Below are 20,700 nucleotides of genomic sequence, written 5' to 3' on the forward strand. Positions count from 1 at the left end.
TTTTTGGCGCTTTGAATCCCCCTCCCCTTTTTCTCCACCTCCCCAAATGCAAAATTCATGAGCTGGAGCATAGATTAACAAATAAATTATAATGAAGGCAAATGGGTGGCAATAAAAAATAATAATAATAAAAAAGGAGGCCTCACCTTCATGTGACAGAGGCTGAGCAATATAACAAACCAGCTCATTTATTTTCACCAAAGCCTGTTCTCCTGCTTGGGAAGGTAGGTTTTTAAAGCATTTTATCCTTTATTTCCTGTAATATATTTGGACAAGGTAGCTGTAAATCTGAGGCAAGAGGAGAAATCAAAGAGTGGCAGGAGAAGATGGGGGTCGAAGGGAAGGAAGCTGTGTTGGTTTGTGGATATGGCCCCTGAGCTTTTGTGATCCGGGAATTTAGGGCTCTCACCTACACACATCTGATGCAGCCAGGAGTGCAAGCTGTGCCTCTGTTACACACATGTACACGTTTTCAACTCTGATGTGCACCACAGAAGGAACGTCCCTTAAAAGTTCACACACCAGCCTTGTTACCTATCCAACATCCTACAGCCAAGAGAGAAACCATTACAGAAATCAGCTGTCATGTCTATTAAAGCAGAACATGCAGGTTTTAGAGAAGCCCTGGCAAAGCCACTCTCTGTACTATCAGAGGCAGTCACAGACAGCTCTTTCCCCCTCTGGTGACACAGTCCATGAGCTACGTATCACAAAAAGAATACCTTTCCTCCACAGGAAAGTCTCAAAGAGAAGCTCATTTTCAGTAACAGGGAAAGATTTTGTGTTTCATTTTAAATACATATATTTCTGCCAAATAAAGACATTAATATCCTGTGGTATTTGTTCCTAAGTTTGAAGTTTTTTCATTAAAGGAGTTTTAAGAGAACTGAGAGAATGGGAAAGGAAGAACTGTGCACAGCTTTCGTGCCTTTCTTCAACTAAGCTTAACAGCACAGCCCGTGTGCCAGCAGGGCACCAGCAGGAAAACCTGTTGCTTCTTTCACTGCCTCAAACTTTCCTGCCTCAACCATAAAAGCATTTCCCAAGAGGGAAGGAAGGTCTGCGGGGCACAGTAACTCCTGACCAGCATCATTTGCCATTGGCAAACTTCCACTCAAACCCACATTTGTCAATGAACCCACTTCTGCTAATTTAATGTGCTTGGGAATCAAAATGAATCAGAACCCATAGCAATATCACTGATTTTCCTAAAACTGCTTAAAATTCACACGGGTTTCATTTGGGAGAGCCTAGCTAACCACCCCCAGAAAGCAACCCAGCAGCACCCATGCTTGCAGGGCTTCCAGACAGCTGCAGGGAAGGCAGTTGTCTTGCTAACCCAAGCATGGCTGTGCCACACCGCTTACAGATGGGGCTCCAAGCGCTGGAAGGAGGATCCCAGATCTCATCTCGCTACCAAGGAGCAGCCAGCCAGTAGGGGCACGAAGGGCACAAGAGGTGTGCACACCTATGAGCACAGCCCAGCCATCTGCGTGCTTGGTGCCGGTCTGGCAATAACGCACGGCTGGCTGCAGAGCAACCGCCAGCACCGCCTCATTTGTCTCTTTCATGTTTATTCATAGCGAACTATGACAGAGGGATACGGCTCCATTCGGGAGTTGTCAGCAGGTGGCCTAATAGTGAGAATTAGTGAGGCACACAGCAACGAGACATACTGGGGCTGCCTAATGCTGCCGATATTAATGCACGCTTCAGAAATGAATAAAGCTTCTTGGAGGGGAAAAAATAACAATGGTAAGAGGATGAAGAGGGGTAGGAGGAACCAAGGGGGAGCCCAATAAGCTATGCTAAGCTTGGCCAGTGCTCAGTATGTCCTTCCACATGGATGCTGGTTTCAGTCCCAAGTACACAGACCCCCTCAACCACAAATGGAAGAGAGATGCATTTTGCATTCAGAAAACCAAAGGCCTTGCATAGGCAGAGGCTGAGAAGGACCTTTTTCCCATTCTAGAGCTATTAGCATCACCATCCTCCCCTCCATATTTCATCCTCCAGGCAGACAATCTCCAGCCAAACACAGTGGAGCAATTCACGACTGCCTGTTCTGCATCATCTGGCAGAGCCTCTGCAGCCAGCCAGGTGTGATGGGACATGCCAGACACTGCTCTCTGATGATATCTATACCTTGAAGAGCCACAGCAAGGCAGGTATCGCAGCAGCTCCCAAGAGCAGATCTAGAAAGGCTCCTTAGGTCACGTCAGAACTGCCAGTCACTACCAGGGCACCAGGTGCGGGGAGCAGAGCCCCATGTCCCTGTCACGTCATCTCCTGATGTTTCTACTACAATATGACCCAGTATGGCTCACAGCCTTTAAACGCAGTTTCAGCACACAGTCTGCACCTGGAAACACAAAGCCTCCTTCTGCTTCTTTTGCTGCATAGTATCAGCTCTTTGCAGTCTTATTAGGCCACTCTTTCAAAACCAGGGTGCAGACTTAGCAACCTACTTCTAGTTCTGTGTGGTCAAAGGTACACACAGCCATAAACACACCCCCAAAAGTCCTCCTTCAGATTTAACCATCACACCACAGTGTCATTTCACTACCGAAAACGATGGCAAAAGCTGCAAGTCTTCTCTGAGCAGCAGCATGTCTCAGTAGACAATTTCCTTATCCCTTTCTTCCTGCACACATACCCAGTAATCCCAGATGTGACTCCAGCCACATGGATTTAGAGGCTGAGAACCCAGACAAATAATAATAATAATAATAAAATCCCCCTATAAAACAAACAAACACACACACACAATCATCACACACAAACTGGTTCAGCAAGTGCAGGATTAGGCCCTACAAGCAGCTCCTTCCTTCCCCCTCAATGTGTTTGCGACACCTGCATTAGCATTGCTGGCAGCTTTGAACATGGGGAGAAAAATGAGAGCTGCCCTCCCATGCCCCCTGCCCATGGCAGCCTGTGCCTCCAGCCATTTCGTCCTGGCTAGTATTTTCACAGCAAGCAGCACAATAAACAGCGGCAAGAAGATTTTGTTTCTCCTGTTTGCGGCTTGTTCCCATTAGGAATTTTAATTTTTATGCTTTCCCCAATAGAATTTCATCTTTTTAAATGCTAGATACGTGTACAAGCTGGGGGAAAAAGACAACCCTTTCTTCACATTGCTGTTTCCTGCAAATAAAAGCCATGCATTCGCACATCCTGCACCCCCAACACGCCATGCCAAGCACATAAACGCCCGCACGCTGCAAGCTCATCTGACTGCGTGCCATCTTTATGAATCAGATATTGAGCTGTTGATTTCTCCCCTTGGAATTTTAAGCAGTGCTCCCACCCGCTCACAGGAAGGTTCAGGTAAATTACCTAAAAAGCACCTACTAATTTGATAAAATATTTAAGGAACTCTACCTCTTCTTTTTTTACCCCCCCCCCCCCCCCCTCTTTTTTTTTTCCACTATCCTCTGCTCCATAATTACATTGCACTGCCTGATATTTTCATGGAACATTAACTGAAGTCAGGTGACTGCCCCCTTACAGTCTACGCCTATCCGTTACCCATAAGACCCCCATGGACCTTGACATTATTAATAGTCCTATTCATTAAGTATTACTCTTGTAGAATGAGTAGCATAATATTGGCCTGGAGATAGGAACAGGCAGAAGGAATAAGTCAAATTAATTTTCCGCAGCAAACGCCCCGATTCTGTAAATGACATTCTATACTGTTAGCATTTTAAATGTGACACAAATGGCAGGAGATACAATTTGAAAGCAAAATAGTAGAAGACATGGCTCAGGGTGTAATGTGCTGCATAAAAATCCAATAACATCAGTTACACGAAGGAAGGGAATGAACCAACCCGACGGAGGGTTTTAATTTGCATTTGTTTAAAATGGCAGGTAAGGGAGCAAGGGGATGGTTGCAGCTCCAAGCAAAGCCCCTCCCCAGCACTGAGGATGGGGTGCAGAGGAGCTCTGGGACCTCAGAGCATGTTCACACCTTCCTATGGCACAGCCCAGTGTGCCACCACCACCGCCAAAGGGAAATCACAGCGCACTGTCTGTGAGGAGGAGTGAAAATCTGGACAGAGTGGGCAAGCTCAGCACACTGCCTTCCAAGTGCCTTCAGTGTGTCTGGCTTTAACTCCAGCTTAGAAGAGAAGAGCTGGAGTGGGAAGATGCTGCAGCAATAGGACACCGCAGCACTGAACCCATGAGGACATCTGGTCCAACTGCACTGCAGAGAACTGCTCCGAACTGATGCGTTTCATCTACCACAGCTCTTCAGGGAAAGGAAGAGCACAGAAATCCAACAGCCTCACATATCCCAGCTTGGCTTCTTTCTCTGCTGTGTAAGCAGCCAACCACCCTTCAGGCAGATGGAAAGGGCAGCTCCCCATGGCAGCACCTCTCTGTGCCCAGAAGAGATGGGCCAAAGCACAAGCTCTTGATTTAAATCAAGAAAATCACAGTGGCTTCTGGGGAGTTCAGTCCCAGAGCTGAAGGGAAAAATCAGTGAGAAAAGGTCAACTTTCTATTAGTTCAAATCAAGCTCTCAAACCCTGAGACCCCAACACTCACCCAAAAGATGGATGGGGCTGAAATTCAATGCTACTTATGAATTCTGTGCTTTCAATCTATGTTTTCTTGTTTTGATTTGCAGTATTTAAACACACCTCTTTGGAGGGTGGCACACAAGTTTAGATCTCCAAGCTGAGTATTTTCATTCATCCCTTTTTTCTTCTTTCCTTCCTTTTGAAGGACTCTGTAGAGAGACCTGATCAGGGAAACAGCAACAAATGCAAAGCCTGACCTCCATTAGTTTTATTTAGGATAAAGCCCTGCACTGTAGCTTATTTATTAACAACATAAAAAGACACTGCCTATAGAAAACAGAATAAATACACATAATTTCCCCAGAAAGAGCACCGAGTTGGCTTCCTGAGGGGAAAAGAACCATCACTTAATTGAAGCAAGAAATGTTCAATCCAATAATCTATAATTAGATATTTTATGGAATATGTTACCTAGAGATGTTTATTTATAAAATGCTTCTATCAATAATAAATGGTTGGGAGGGGGGAGAGAAGGTCTTGCTTCCTGGCTGATGGGGTGATGGTTTATGAGCGAGGGAATCTCATTGCAGTAAAGCAGACTCTTCTCTCAGCTCATTGTATGGCATGTGGAGGCTCCCTCAGCATCGCCAGCTGCTCCAAGCCACGGCAGTGTCAGAGAGGACTGACACCTGGAGAACATATGTTTCTATAGCCATGCTCACTGCCAGGGGAAGGCAAATGCTTCAAGTCACCTCACGACAGAGATTTATGAAATGGCTTTTTAGGACCAAAGACAGATGAGGGCACCCGAGGAGCTGTCGCAGGAGCCACAACCTATGATATTCTCAATTCAAAGCCATTAGATTACGTTAAAGACTCTACTTCTCATATTCATGCACTCCCAGAACAGGCTGAATGGTTCACGTTGTAGATGTGAATAAATATTTGAACACCATCCTCATCAAATCAGCAGCACTACGAAGATGAGGGAAGAATGACTAAAGAGTCCCACAAAACTTACGGACCCGAACGACGCCGCAGCCTCTGCTCACACCTCCCCACTGCTGTTTTTCCTCCAGACAAGTTATTTCTGTTAGTTGCAACCCTACTGCAGTTCTTATTACAAAGACAATTTACCCTCTCTCTTTAATTTGGGTTTGCTCCATGGTGTTCACTGCTCCAGCTACTTCTACGGCACGAAGGACTGTAAATTGCATTTGGAACTACAGAGTGCAGAATAAAGCAACTGACTGAAGCAGTAAAAAGAAAAGACAATACCAAATCCTTGTTGGTAGAAAGGCCATAGGAGAAAGCTACTTTCCTCATCAAGGTACCAATATTTGGAAGGGAATATACATGTCAGTGGTGAAATACAGGAGATAATTAAAACCTATCCCACACAAGGTGTACTACAGCATAAAAATATCTGGGTAGAACTGTCAGAGGTTTCCAAAAAGATCGTACTTAATCAGACTTCACATCATCTCCAGGCAGCGTTAACAACATTAGCAAGTCGTGACTAGTGAAACATTCTAGAACATCATAAATTGGCACAGATTATTCAGAACTGGAAGATAGTAACACTTACTCATGTCCTTTTGTGGGTCTTAAAAACACATGGTGATGGTGTACTGGCTACAGTTATTTGGGAACAGCTTTGGAAGGGCTGTGCTTGCCATGACAGCCATCCTGGCAGCCAGGCAGCGCAGGCACTGTAATCCTTAACAGGAGATGCAGAACATCACCAGCAAAGTGAGGCATCCCCATAGCCACAAGCACTGCTGACAACAATGGGGGCTGCCCTCCCCATCAGGCTCCCAGGAAGGATTGACAGTTGGACACCTCAAGTTACCATGCCTTCTGTTTGGGAGCACAGTGACCCTTATTGGGCTCCAGGGGGGTAGTACTACTGAGTCACACAGCAGAGTCACCAAAGCTCTTGGTCAGCATCCACCAAGAAGGGCAGACAGCAAGGGGAACATACTGAGTGTGCGACAGAACTTGAACTAGCATTGACACAGGAAAGAAAAAGGTCATTTTCCTGAACACTTCTTGCCAGCATCAGAAGACCCCACCTGCAGTAATCACCGATACCCAGGATGCTCAGACAACACCTTTCCCCCCAATCCCACTGAGGTCCTTCCCAACCCTGGCACAGCTCCTTGCCCTCCCAGCACCACTGAATGGCAACTCTGTCCCCAAAGATCCATCAGCAGCGTTTACACTTGACTCCCTTGCACTGCAACGAGCACGGAATGGGGGGAAAATTATAATAATATCACAAATGAAATTGAATGAGTAACAACATTTTCCAAGAACAGAATAAATACAGTTGGTGGTGCCTTTTTTTTTTTTTTTTTCCCAATTTAGTATTGTTTAATATGCATTTAATCAACCCATTCAGTATTATAGAGTCTATGTACCGTGACACCCTCCTATGCCACAGAGGAAGCATTCATAGGCCATTAGGCTAAAGTAATATGTATGAGGAACCACTTTTCCCCAGGGTGTAGTAACTACTTTTGCTCCCCAGTCGTCCCCATTAAATCATTAAACCTCATGACTATGCTTTCTGAACTCTACCCTGATCTTTAAAAAGCAGAACATTAAAGGGCAACTGTCACCCTCCATTGCACAGGCCTTGTGTTTTATATATTCAAAGCATTAAGCCTTTTGTCAGTCTATACATCATAAGCACTGGAAGACTGTATGCACAAACAGGAAATGTTTATAACTGATGTCCCTTTTATAGTGGATGTGCGAATGGGCAGGATAAAAAAGCTGAGGCTCGGCTATTTTATGGAAACTGAAGCAACGTGATTTTCCCCAGCTGCTTGCAATAAAACTATCTTTGTTACTTATCTTTATGTGACCAGTTGCAGAAGAAAAGAGAAACAGGGCAGCACAGGGAGAGCCGGAGGTTCAGGAGTCACAGTGGGTTGCCAACTCTGGTCTTGCCGATCTCATCATTCCCCAGTTTGTGGTGAGAGTTTAATTAAGAGAAGTGTGGTAGGAAGGACATCTGAAGGAAGGTTGGGATGCACTTGCACTGCCCTACCTGAAATCCCAGACCAGCTGCCACCTGAACACTGTACTGCTGTGCTGCTGGAAAGAGATGGGTAGACAACGCAGCCAACAGCACCTTGGAAATGAGGTTTCAGCAGCTTTGTGCCTTGCTGCTCCTATTTTGCTGTTGAAAACTCAGCTAATCTTTCCCAAACACGTAAATAGAAGCAAGGTAAATTTTGCTAATGTTTCTGTCCTTCACTGCTGTGTTTTCAAGAAGCCAGGCGCACACACACCAGTAAGAAGCTACTACAGACCCTGCACAGTCTTCAGCAGGACCACTGCCCTGCACCTGCATCCTGCCTTGATTCTCCTTCACACAGGACCATGAAAGCTTTTAGGAGCATGAATGCTCATTTAGCAGGATGGGGAACAGGTAGCATGGCACACAGCCTCAGCAGGAGGCAGGCAAGGGTGAGCATAAAACAGGCCCTAAAAAGGGCTACTAAGTACAGGGTTGAGGACAGGTAATAGAAACTCAAATTAGCAAATACCTCTGGAAGCAGGGGAAAGGATCGAAACAGGCATCAAGGTCAGATGAGGAAAACACTTGCATGTTTGAGCTTCTGCTGCACCAGCACCACTGTGCAGCTCTGTAAGCTGCCTCAATGCATTCCCCCTGCACCCTCCCCATCCCTGGCATCTGAGGACACTTCCCAGTTACTTGCAGATCCCTTGTAAAACAACAGGGAATGTTCGGTTAACATGACTTAGAGAGCGATAGTGTAGCTTGCAAAATGTCAGAGCTTTCATCCTGTATGTTAACTTCCCAGCCAGCGGTATCAATCTGCAGCAAAACACAGTTATTTCATCATGACATTAGTTCACCTTTAAAGGCATATGGTAAAGCCTGCTTTGTGGCTTGCAGCAGATGAGCTTCCTATAATTACAATTTGAACTGTTCCACAGGCAGCTCTATAGATAGTGGATCAGTGATTAAAGTTGAAATCACAGGGTAAGTAGTTCTGTGACACCGTGAGTCACAACAATCATCAAAGACTCAACTCTCCGGTTTCTGATGAAGTGGAGATAGTGCAGTGATTCAAGTAGGGGACTGAGACTCAAGTGCTGCTACTTGGAGGCAGGAAAAGAGCAGACACATTCTTGAGGAAGATACTCAGTGCGTGCTATTGACTGGCCCCAAGCAAATCTTTAACCCTGCGTCTCAGAGAGAGCATGACTGTGCATCTCATTGCAGCGGGGCCCCCAGTGTCACACCTGAGGATCACAGGCTCCAGTTAAACATTCTTCTCACTGATTCCTCCTTTGATTTGAGGAATAATGCATGCAGGGCACAGGACTGCCGCAGCAAGGCTGGGCTCAGTGACAGGCTGAGGCGTGCGTTTGTTTTTCCCTGCAGAGCTTTCTTGCTCCCTGAGTATCCCATTGGCACAAGGCACAGAAGGGAAAGAAATGTGCACTCACACTGTTGTAACCCCTGGCTGACCCCCAGAAGGAAAAGGCTAAACACAGAAGCCAGACTCTGGTCTGAAGAGACAAAACCAGACACCCTCTCTTGTAAGATATCGTGCTAAAATACTCCCTTTCCCTATTGCATCCCCATTAAACTTTGGTGAAGGTGATGCTGAGATAAGTTGGGTCCAGAAGAAAAAAATCAATGGGTGTAAATTCGTAAGAAACAAACATGATGTAAAAGCCAAAGCAAAAAGACTCTTGCTGGTAGGAATTACCTTCACACCCAGCAGAGCAACAGTTCGCTCACATACAGAAGAGCCAACCAAAGCTGGTGGATCTTTGCTCCCTTTCACTATAAGGCTAGGAGCTTAGCTCTCTGCCACACCTGCACATGCCCACTATGATGGCACGCAAACACAGTTGCTGGAAAATTTTAATCCTTTTTCCTCTATTTTCCAAATAGCAAAACAGAGGCACATGGAAATTTACAGCCACGGCCAGGTTGCACCACATCAACCACACACAGCAGTGTCCCAGCCCAGCACTGGGCTGCATGGTGTCTGTGGGCAGGAGAACATTCAGGGGGCTCCTATAAGAAAGCATCCACCAGACCCCACTGCCCTAAAGATCCATCAGAGCCTGCAGCCAGCCCACAGCTCCGTGTGCACCAGCTCAGATATTTTAAAGAGAACTGCTTTCTTGACACTTTCCTGTAAAGATGAAAGACATTTCACTTCAAGCGGGTAGGGGGAAGGGTGGCAAGTGGATTTACAAAGCCAACAAGCTTCTCTCTGCTCCAGGAAGATCGTATCATGGCTGCTGGCTGCCTGCCACAGCTGGTTTGAGCATTAACCACGGACAGTGACTGATGGATGCCTATGGTGCCAGCTGCAAAAAGCCATGCAGGAGGGTGGGAGGCAGCCGCTGTGCTCCACTGGGGGAACGAGGTCAGGAGACGGGAAGCGATCACAGCCCAGCCCAGGGAAGCCTGCCCTCCATAGCAGAGCAGTGGGGGGACACAGCCCCCACATGGCACCTCAGAGGGAGGCAGGGATGGGGATGTTGACTGGAAGGAGCTCTGCCCAACTTCCAAGGCACCAGCTGATTCTTAGAACAACTCACCATCTTCTGTCTCTCACAGGTCACTGGTAAAACTAAGACTGGGGTAAGGGAGTATCCATCCTGTACGCTGGCATAGGAAGATGTCAACAAATACAGGTAAGTAAAAAGAATGCAAACTGTGCTGAGCATCTGTTCTGGTATGAGAGCAAACAGATGTGGTTGATGAACAGCCATCAGTTTGAGGAAATCCTCAGTTCATGCCTGAGACTTGCCTTGGCAAGACAGCATCATGTAGGACCTGAGACCATCCAACAGACCAACAAAAAAGCCTGCAGTGCATGAATTTGAGCTCTTGTGGAATTTACTGTGAGGTTTGCTTCTAAATACGTGATACTCACTTTCTGAGGGTAAACTGAGGCAAATACATTAATTTGCCTGGGAAAACAACAAAACTGCAGGAAATTTTGGAGCAAATATTTACAGGAGAGTTTCAAAATCACATCTGTTTGTTTAAGCAATGGAAGAAAGAGCTCCTTCCTTGCTGACACCATAGAATTTCTCAGCAGCTCTGTGTGTTGTGCAGGAACCAACCCATTGGCCTGGCTGGATACTGGCATCCAGACACACTGAGGGAATGCAGTGCCTCCAGTGCTGGGCAGGGAGGGGTTAAGGTGGGGTGCCTGCAGCACGGTGCACACCAAGGTCCTTCCCAAGGCTGCAGGAACAATGCTGCTATCAGTCTATATTTGGCCTTTGCCCTTGGATCATTTATGACTTTTTCTTCACCTCTGATGACCACAGCAGCAAGCTTTCAATCTCTTGCTCCCTAGCCTGAAGCAAGAGCTCTCCCTCCCCCCTTTAAAAACCACACCATTTGCAATTAAAAGCAGCTGCCAGGAGGAGATTTCAAGCAAGTCTTCCCTTTCCCCACTGTGCCCTTGCACAGGCCAGGCTTCTGGCACCAAACCACTGTAGGGATGTGGTGGTGGCCCTGCTGGATCAGAATGGGGAGCAAGGAACCAGACATCTTAGCTGGCCTACAGCCCAAGCCCATGCTTAAAGCTGAGAGAAGTCCCACGTGCTCCACTCCCCCACCAGCATCAGCAGCATCCCTCACACAGACTCATTAGTGCTCTGCAAGATCCAACCCAATGCATATTGTAGACCTGGAAAGTTTCAACCATTGCCCACCAACACATCACAGCAGCAAGTAAAGGAGGAGGAGTGTTTCCTTGCAATTACCCAGCTCTTCAGAGGTGAAGGAGTGAACTGCAGTTGTAACACCACAACTGTGAACCACTCTCAGCTGTGTTCTCACCCTGAGCGGAATCTCAGCCACCAAAACAAGCCCAGATTTTTGGGTAAGCCAAGGACAAACTTCTCTTCCTTAAAGGCCTCACCCTGCCCAGCCCCACAAACTCACCCTGAACTCAGTAAAATCCATAAGGACTGAGAGAATCAAAGGAGGAGTCAAGAAGTCAATTAGACGCCAAAATCCTTTAAAAAACAAAAAAGACAACATGCAAGAAGTAGATACAATAAATCTAATGTACTCAATAATGCCACATAACAGGTGCTTTTAAAAATAAATCAGTAAGTTTACATAATTGAGCAGCACCAAGGTGTCCCTTTTATCTGTGTAAATGTGGATAGCAGGAAGGCAGGCTGGAGGGATGCTGGAGCCAGGCTTCCCCACTAAGAAATCAATGCATGCAATGCAACAGCGCCTGGCTCCTCCTCTTCCCCTCTCTCACACCTGCATACTCCTTGCAGTTGCTGCTCATTTGAGAATTACAGCTCTGTAAACACAAAAAGGCTTGCAGCAGGATTGCTCCGGCTTTACGTATTTCTAGGTAGCATTTTTCCCCCTCTCAAGCAAAGTCTTATGTCCTCCAGCTCACAGCACTGCAAGTTGCAACACAACATTTGCTTTTTCCAAGGTAAATATATATATATATATAAATTGTGCCACTGTTTTCTGTTGTTTTGATGTTTATTTTTCCCCCTCTCGTTCTTAAGCCAGTTCCCTCAGCTTTAGCTGGCTAATTTTCCTGCAGAAACAGTACATTTCTTTTATGTGTTAATTTTTCTTCCTCTATTTGCACTTCACAGCACGCAGTGACATGAAGAACAAGCCTCTCCCACTTTCTTCTGAGATGACAAATATTCCTGGTGCTGAAGACCCCGATGCATCTGTGAATTCAGCTGTATTTGTGCATTTTGCAGCAAGATGCTTTCTCTAATTAAGCAATTTTCACTAATACAATTCAATTCATTTCGCGTTAACCTTTCCCCCTTTTTCCTATAGGATTAGCAGGGAAGCATCTTGCTTTAGAGTCTTGTAAAGAGCTTTTCATCCCAACTGCAACCCACTATTTCCAACAAGTTGGTCAGCCCAGTTCCTGCACGTTTTATTTCAATAGACGAAAGATGTGCTGGTTGGAGAGGGGTGGTTTGTTCAGAAATACTCATCTAGAAAGTCATTTGTTTTCATCAGAGCTGCTCAAGTGAAACAGGTGGAAAATTCCCAGCCAACAGCAGGGTTGGCTCCTACCTGCCCACATCACAAAGAACCACAGAGAGGGTCCCTGCTGGAATGGCACGGCCACAAAAATTGCAAGTCAAGGTGAAAAGAGAGGCCTGAAGTCTGGAAAGTGACAGCAAAAAAATCTCACAAACCACTTGAACCCTGGCCTGCTATAAACAATGCCACCAAACGTGTGATTCACCCTTTTGTGAGAGCAGTGCTCCCGTCCACAGATTTCCATGCTGCTCACTCGGCAAAAGATCTCAGTTCTGAAGTTGGTAACAAATAACCCCATAATTAACCTCATCCCCCAAATCTCAGATCCACTCTCAAAATTTGACACCTGCCCCCTCCTGTCAGCTCAGGTAAAATAACACCCAGAGCTCCAGCACAGGTTTCCATCTGCAGATGATCCCCAGGCTTTCCCCCCTCATCTCCCTGAGCTGCCTCTCATTTGTCTGAGCCATAAAGTCCTCCAGCTGTGCATACCCAAATCTCACTACCTGGAAGACTAGTAGTGATGCTGCCCAATCCTACTCTGCACAGGGATCCTTTCAGACCCAGAAAGCCACCCCAGTGGCAGGCAGTGGGTCTGGCAGGGCAGCACACCATGGGGCTGTTTCTCTTTGCTCACCCAGCACCCCGCCTGCCCTGTGCTGGTGCAGAAAGCTTTAAACAACCGGGCTGTGAAGCCCAGCCTCGCTTCCCCACACCTCAGTTTGCTGAGTATTAGTATTTATCTTTGCTTGCTGCTGGCAACTGCTAATTTAGCTACATTGGCCGCTTGTGTAGTTTTAACATTGCTCTCCTGCTCCAGCCAAGGCAGCTCCTTAATAAATCAAAAGCCTGGAAGGTTCACATAGAACACAGAGGCCTTTACGGTGTGCGTGAAGATGGGAGCAGAACTTCCTGACATTCATGAGGAATAATAAAAGAATTTACATTTTGACTTTCCGGAAGAAAACGTGGAGGTGGAAAAATACCATTCAGAGCTTGCTCAGGACGTGCGACATGCCTCAGAGCCCCCAGCTCCGTCGGGGAAAAAATGGCTCGCAGCTTCCCCTGATGATGCTCAGAGCAGAGCAGAGCCTGCAGGCAGCGCCTGACTTCAGTAGATCTCCCCACTGCATCTCCTTTTGTAATTTATACATCTCAGAACGGGGAAAGCAGCACAACCTGCACTCCAAGGCAAAGCCCCCTCACACAAAGCCCATCCCATCCCAGGGCATCCCATGAGCTTGCTGCCATTCTCGTGGCACATGGGAACACACCACCTGAGGACGCAGGACAAAGCGTTCCTGTACCAGCTCCAGCAGCACCGGGGCCCAGAGCTGGCATATGCCCATGTATTCGCCACAAGGCAGCATTTGCTTTAACTTCCTCCTAGGATCCATGTCAGTCTTGGCATCCCAAAGGGCACATGATTCCCCGCATTACGGCAGCCTAAGGGTGCAGGGCCTGCACACAGATGGCAACAAAACCCTTAAGCGCACCACGGCACGGAGGAACAGAGCTGGCACAGACGGACAGACAACTCCTATGCAATAGTTTGAGAGCGCTTCAGTGAAGGGAAGAAAATAACACAGCAGAAGCCTCTCCCCAGTCACCAGCTCGTGTAAAATGGGGCAGCTGGTTCCTTGCTCCCGCTAAAAGGAGTCTAAATGTGTGTTCAGGTGCAGCGCTGGGACTGGCTGCACAAACGCTCCCCACGGTGAGGGCTGACTGCTGCCAGCACAGCACTGCCAAGGTGCCAGGAGAAGCATCACGAGGCAGGAGATGACCCAGCAGGGAGGGCAGGGGCTGGAGCAGGCTGGGACAAACATATACGTGGCTAAAAGCCCTCCCTCCGCAGACGGCCTTTTGGGGATGCTCTCCCATAAAAGGAAGCCGGCCTTTCAGAAGTCACAGCGGATGATCCAAACCCAACGTTTTCCACAGATTATCTCTTCCTGTCGTTTCCCTTCTAGACCCGGCTTGCAGCCTCTACAAATGCCAAAGCTCCTGGCAGCATGCAAAGCCAATCTGTCCCTTCCTGAACTCCACCAGCTCATGCCAAAGACACGGAGCGTTCCTCGGAGCAAGGCAGGGGCTGAGAGCAGCGGCCTCCTTTTGCCCTGTGGATGATAATTTCACACGCGTATCATCTCCCACCATAATCCCACTGTTTTTAATTAGTGCACTGCAAAAGGAAGGAGCAGCACATCTCCAAGGGGAAAAGGAGGAGGGGAGAGGGGAAAAAAAAAACCCAACAGCACAAAGGATTCTGGCCAACTTTTCCAAAAGCTTAATAGATTTATTTTTTTTAACGGGGTTATTAACATCACCTATGAATTATTTTAGGGACCTAATTATATAAAAAAAAGCAACAAAACGCAGTTAATTAGGTTTCCTGAACTTGACTCAGGCGAAACAAGATCTCTAAATACAAGGGGAGTGAAAAAGCCAATGGCTTGAAACAAAGAATCAATGAGTATTATTGCAGAACCGATTGAACCGTTACTTCTTGAACCGTCCGGTCCCCCCGCAGCCGGTACGAGCGGCGGTCACGCACCGCGCTGCTCCCGCACCGCTCAGCGCAACGCACAGCCGGCCCGGCCGAGGGGCGACAGCGCCCCCTATCGCTGCGGATGCGTCACTGCACCCTGCCGGCCCCGAACCCACCTTGCGATGTGCAGAGGTGAGAGTTGGAGATGAACATCGCTCAGAGGCATTTCATCCTTATGTAGCACTTCTCACCCTTAACTGGCTTGCGTACACGTGATTGAGGTATCATCTCTCATATATATTAAACAAAAAACTTCATCTCCCCCCCGTGTGGCAAAAGGAGATGACAAATTAAATAACTCCCCAATAGCAAGAACACAACTAGTTTATATCACATAAAGAGTGAGACAAGGGGGAGAACTTATACTCTCTTCAACTCACAAACGTAGGGTAAACTAGAGAAAATAAGCCTTAAAGAAAGAAAGTAAAATAAAGTCCCAACCCCACCTGCAGAGCAGTTACAAACATTCCACTCGATGCCAGAGAAATAAAGGAGCTGCAAAGCATTAAGCTTGGCCTGGCAGCAGGGAAGCAACATCTCCTCCTGATCCAAAGGCCAATGAAGCACAGGCTTGTAACATGCCCAGCAGTGCTAGGAAGAGATCATAGATCCTTCCCTCTGGCCTTCAGGTGTGTCACTGAAACCTCACAACTCAGGGAATAAAGGGCAGAAGGCTGCAGTAACAGCTTGTATTGAACAGCTCTTATGTCACCCATAAAAGTGTTTGTTGTATCTTTTCCCTAAAATACCTATACTTTTAAATGCTGCAAAATGACACACATGCCCCAAGCCAACTTCATAGGTAGGTGCTGACAGCCTGATACCTGACTAGAGAACATTATATTTGATCCTTAAAAAACAGAAGTGAATTTAAAAGTTGAGACCTCTTCTGACAGTCACCACTTTCCTTAGGTAGTGAAAACTCCTTTGGCCACCAGATTTAGAAACAGACTTCAATAAAGCTTCACCTTCAGCAGACCAAATGCTTCTACAATCATTACAGCACAGTTCTTGATGCTGATTCCTATGAAGAGTTGATTGCTGTGTAGTTTTAGCATTAACCATTCCAGAGTTATCATGTGATATGACAACATAACACCTGAAACCAAAGCAAGGGCTGGTGGATGGCTAAATTCACAAATAAAACATCTGTACTTTTAATTACAACCTCATCTTCTCATTCTTATTGCTATTAACTGAAGTGCTTGTAGAACTGTGCATCCCTGGTAAGGGGGGTGAGGGACAGCACAGGACAGCAGCAGTTCATATTGCTCAGCACTGATGAAGAGTGGCAGCAGAAACATGAGCAGTGGTTTTCTGTGCTCTTATTCTCACTACTGCCAGGCAAAAATGAAAGCACCTTTCACCAGTGATGTTATTAAGCTCTTGCCAACCTACAAGCACTTCCCAGCGAGTGCTGCTGCACTGCTATGTACTTGTAGAAGAGGGGGATAGTTCCGAACTGGGCCACATATCCCCTGCCCTCCCATTCTTCACCATGCCAACAGCGCGAGCCTGACTGTCACCTTGACACCCATTGGAGACTCTCAGATCCAGAAACAAGCTGATCAAATATGCAATAAGCGGTCAAGCAGTGTCCCCCACAGGCAAAGAGAGATTGGGCTCTGTTTGTAGCAATGCTCAGCAGCCAGGATGCTCTCTCCTTTCTCAGATCAGAGAGAGAGAGGATTCCCTGCACCTTCACAATGTAACAATAACTGAATTTAGCTTAAGAAAACACACTACATTAAGTAAGAGACCTAATGGTAGTATACTTGTCCATTTCTTAAATTAAATGATGTTCATTAAAGGAACATCACCTCCCCATAATTAATTTCGCTTTGAGAAGGAAAGGAAAAAAAGCTAGAGACAATTAATGTACCATGCAAGCTCTGGTAGATGCTCCATATATTTTCTCGCTACGACCACCCCTCCTCCTCCATAATGGCATCACTGCTAATCTCTCCCTCCTGAATGCATGGGCTGAGTTTTTGTCAGGGAAGCACAAAGGCACACAGCACACCCCAGCTGTCTGCCTGTGCACTCCAGTATGGTTACAGCAGTACATGGATCTATCTGCTTCCAAAACTCACTGAGAGCCAACAGAATGTGCCACCACTGAAGACATTCCAGCAGTGAAATCAGCAGAATGGCAATGAACCTTCACAAAGCAACGTTCTTCCTGCACTGAGAAGAATGGAAGCCTCTGGGCCACAGCAATGCACAGGTTGGGTGGCAGGGATGGGGGCTGTGCTTGGTTTGGCTTTAGCATCGTGTGCCTCTTTAAGGCTGACAGGAAGGATGCGGCCGATATGCCAAAAATGGGAAGTAATCACAAATAAAATGAGATTATTCTTCAGCTGTGAATCGGTAGATAGCACTTCCTACAGGCCAGCATGCAGAAGACAGTGACACATGTAAGGTCGTAGAGCGATAAAATCAATAATTCCCCAAGCAGGGAAGAAGAGCCTGGTTGTTTCAGCAAATGACACAAATTAGCCCTCTCTCCACAGCTGTATGCGGCTCTTTTGGAAGTCCTCAAGAACGAAACCCTCCTCACCCCAGGAAGGAAAGAGAATCCATCTCTGCGCCTCTGCCCCTCCCTACATAAGAGCAGGGATAAGGATGCTGCTCAGAGGCGTTCACTTATTTTTATCAAATGGCGAATCGATTGCAGCTGTCGGATGGAAGCACTGTCATTTTGTAAACTGCACTGAAGAGTTTTGCCAACAACTTCAGATGAGCCCAATTTGATTAAACTTAAACTCATCTAGAAAAACCTATGGATTCCTCACCATTTTTACTAACCCAGACCTTTACTTGCTTGCCCTCTGAGCTTTTAAGCAGTACCTAACAAGTAGAACAATTAAATAAAATCACATTAAAAAAAGACACTAAGAAAAAACCACTTTTGGCTAAACTGGCATTGCAACATGGAAACTGGGCTGCCAAGCCCAGAGCTCTTGTCACAAACAGCTGCACTTCCCACAGCCCAGCACGGCACCGAATGCAAACACAGAGGATTCCCTTGGGGTGAGAAGCAGGAAACCATCCTCCTCCCACACGCTGCAGCACTCACACAGGCGTGTTACCCACACTCAGAATTCGTAGCAAGCTGACATCTTTCATGTTTGCCTACATCACACCACACTGCCAGAGCCACAGTTTCACTTGAGGCTGGCAGACAGACTAACAGCTCTGCCTCTCCAGCATGAAGCTTCTCCTTCCCTCTGCACACTAAGAAGTGGCAGTTCCCTTTCTTTTAATGTTCCTGCACAATTCAGGCTGCTTTCTCTGACTGTAGGACCTCATGGGAGCCTGGAGAGCTTCCCTCCTTCCATGGCAGACTTCTTTCTCCCAAGAAGGAGACCATGGAGCTCATCCTTCCTTACTGACATCAAAACAGGTCTTTTGGATAGCTTCATTTCTGAAAAACTGTTTGTGTAATGTATGAAGACTAACTTGGATTCATGAATATTTGATTTAATATACATTTATTTCCCCTAAAGGAAGATACATTTTATTTAATACTGATTGCAGTTCTTATTACCTTCCTAAACCCAGCACACCACTCAGCATTCCAATTACGCCACCACACTACAGTTATGGCTGAGAAAGCACTTTCATTATAAGCTTCTGTTTTTAGATACTTGTAAAACTCCCACCATTACATTCTCTTCCCCCAGCTTCTCCTGCAGAGCAACTCATCCAGCTTTAGGTGCTCAAGCAAAGAGGGCAAGACTTAAACCTGGCAAAATCAACCCCACCTCCTTTTCACACATTGATATGCATGACCAAACACAGCTATCCAACCACAGAAAAAACATCCCATCAAAAAATAAATAAATCAAAGAAAAATTGAAACCTCACTGCCAAGATTACATTGTGATAACTTCCTGAAGCCACCTGAACCCTGTACCAACTGTCATTCAACTACGAAAGGCCACATGGAACAAGTAACCCTATACACCACAATGCAAAAGTTCCTAAATCCCCTATGGTTGCTGGTACTTGTTGAAGACACGGGACGTGGACACAAAGGATGAACTACAAAGACCTGCCTTTACTACTTGTGATTTGGGTTTGTTGCTCTTTTATTTGAGTATTTAAGCAAACCTACATTAGCAGAAGAAATACTGCAGAGCAATGCTGACACAGTTTGGTCTCCCACATAATTCCCCAGTTTTTGCCTTCTCCAGATTTCTAAATTCACTAATGCCTTACACAAAGCAAGATCTCCACTTAAACAAGCACTAAAGAGCACCCGTGAGAACAGGCTTCCTCCATGCTCATAGAGAAGCAGCAAAAGAGTAGAAGCTCACAGGTTGTACTCAACACTACATTTTCTTGGAGCAGGTGAAATATGGGTGAGGAATGCTGTGCTGCTTACTCAAAGTCTACACAGATGACCTAGAGATGCATTCATTTTGTTCACTTTAGCATCATCCAGTAATGTTTTATGATAGTGTTGATGTGTTCCCACGTATCATTTGTTCCCAGGCAAGTTGTTCCATTAGCTTTTTAGGTGAAAACTTGGCCAGTGCTCACCATTTAGTGACTGGAGTAGCAGGGAAGCAGTTTTCCCACCCAAGCAGACCAGCACAGCTCTGGCAGGAAGTTTTCCCATCATGTGAAGGGAAGCTGCACTTCAACCATCACTGTCAGTTGGACCCACAGGGCAACTCCAACTGGTCTGAGGCCACCCATGTCCTCTATCTTAAGCCAAGGGACCGGCCTATGACTTCAGTACAAGCTTGTACAGAAGAAACAGAAACCCAATAGCTCATGCTCACAAAGCCCAAATGTGGGGAAGAAACCCCTCCTCACTCAGGAGATCAATTGCATTTACAGAGCAGTTAGTGCTAAGAAAAAAGAAGGCAGCACTTCTCAAGTGGCATTTTGCTCAGTGTCTTTATGTCCCTGGGTGGAACACTCAGCATTCAGAGACTCACACAGTGGATGGACTTCCAGGATCACCTGGCTGATTTAGGACAGCTGTGGTCTTGAGAAAAATACTTCCCACCTGTTATCTTCATGATGGCAGTCAATCTCAGCAGCCAACATTTGGAAGGGTTGGTTGGCTGGTTTTACAGCTTAAATGGTGCTAAAAAGAAATAGCATAGGTCATTCTACTTCCTTTCACCCAAAGTGTTACAAAGCACTTTACAATGCATCCACCAGTTTAGGCTTGCAAGAGTCTCTTCATCAGCAGCTGAACACGGCCTTATCCGAGGTGAAAAAACTGCCACTCAAACTATTACTCATCCAAGTGAGGTGCCTACATGCATTTAGACAGGAGAAAAGTTATCGGTGTTGTTTCATTCACTGTACTGGTCAGAATTTAAGACAACCAACCATCTCAGCAAAGCATGCCAAGGAATTGCCCAAGGCCCCACCAGTAGTAAAAAGCCACATTCTACACCACTGCTGCCTCAGGGGCAGGATGGGGCTGAGGTGAACAGGAAGGGGTTGAGGTGAACAGGAAAGCTGGTTACTCCCACCTAAGCTCAGGAAACGCTTTCCAATCTCATTGAAGTCTCTAAAATAATATAATT

General features: G+C 46.4%; 1 long non-coding RNA gene across 1 annotated transcript; it reads left to right on the plus strand.

The window, feature by feature from the left end:
* The first annotated feature begins 9,871 nt into the window (after positions 1–9,871).
* LOC107322378 (uncharacterized) lies at positions 9,872–12,359 on the plus strand. The gene is made up of 3 exons (XR_001558918.3): positions 9,872–9,958; positions 10,153–10,229; positions 12,186–12,359. It is a non-coding gene; the product is annotated as an uncharacterized LOC107322378 (long non-coding RNA).
* Positions 12,360–20,700: the final 8,341 nt, after the last annotated feature.

This window comes from Coturnix japonica, chromosome 22 (genome assembly GCF_054131305.1).
Source record: "Coturnix japonica strain WE chromosome 22, WE-NBRP24, whole genome shotgun sequence".
NCBI lineage: Eukaryota > Metazoa > Chordata > Aves > Galliformes > Phasianidae > Coturnix > Coturnix japonica.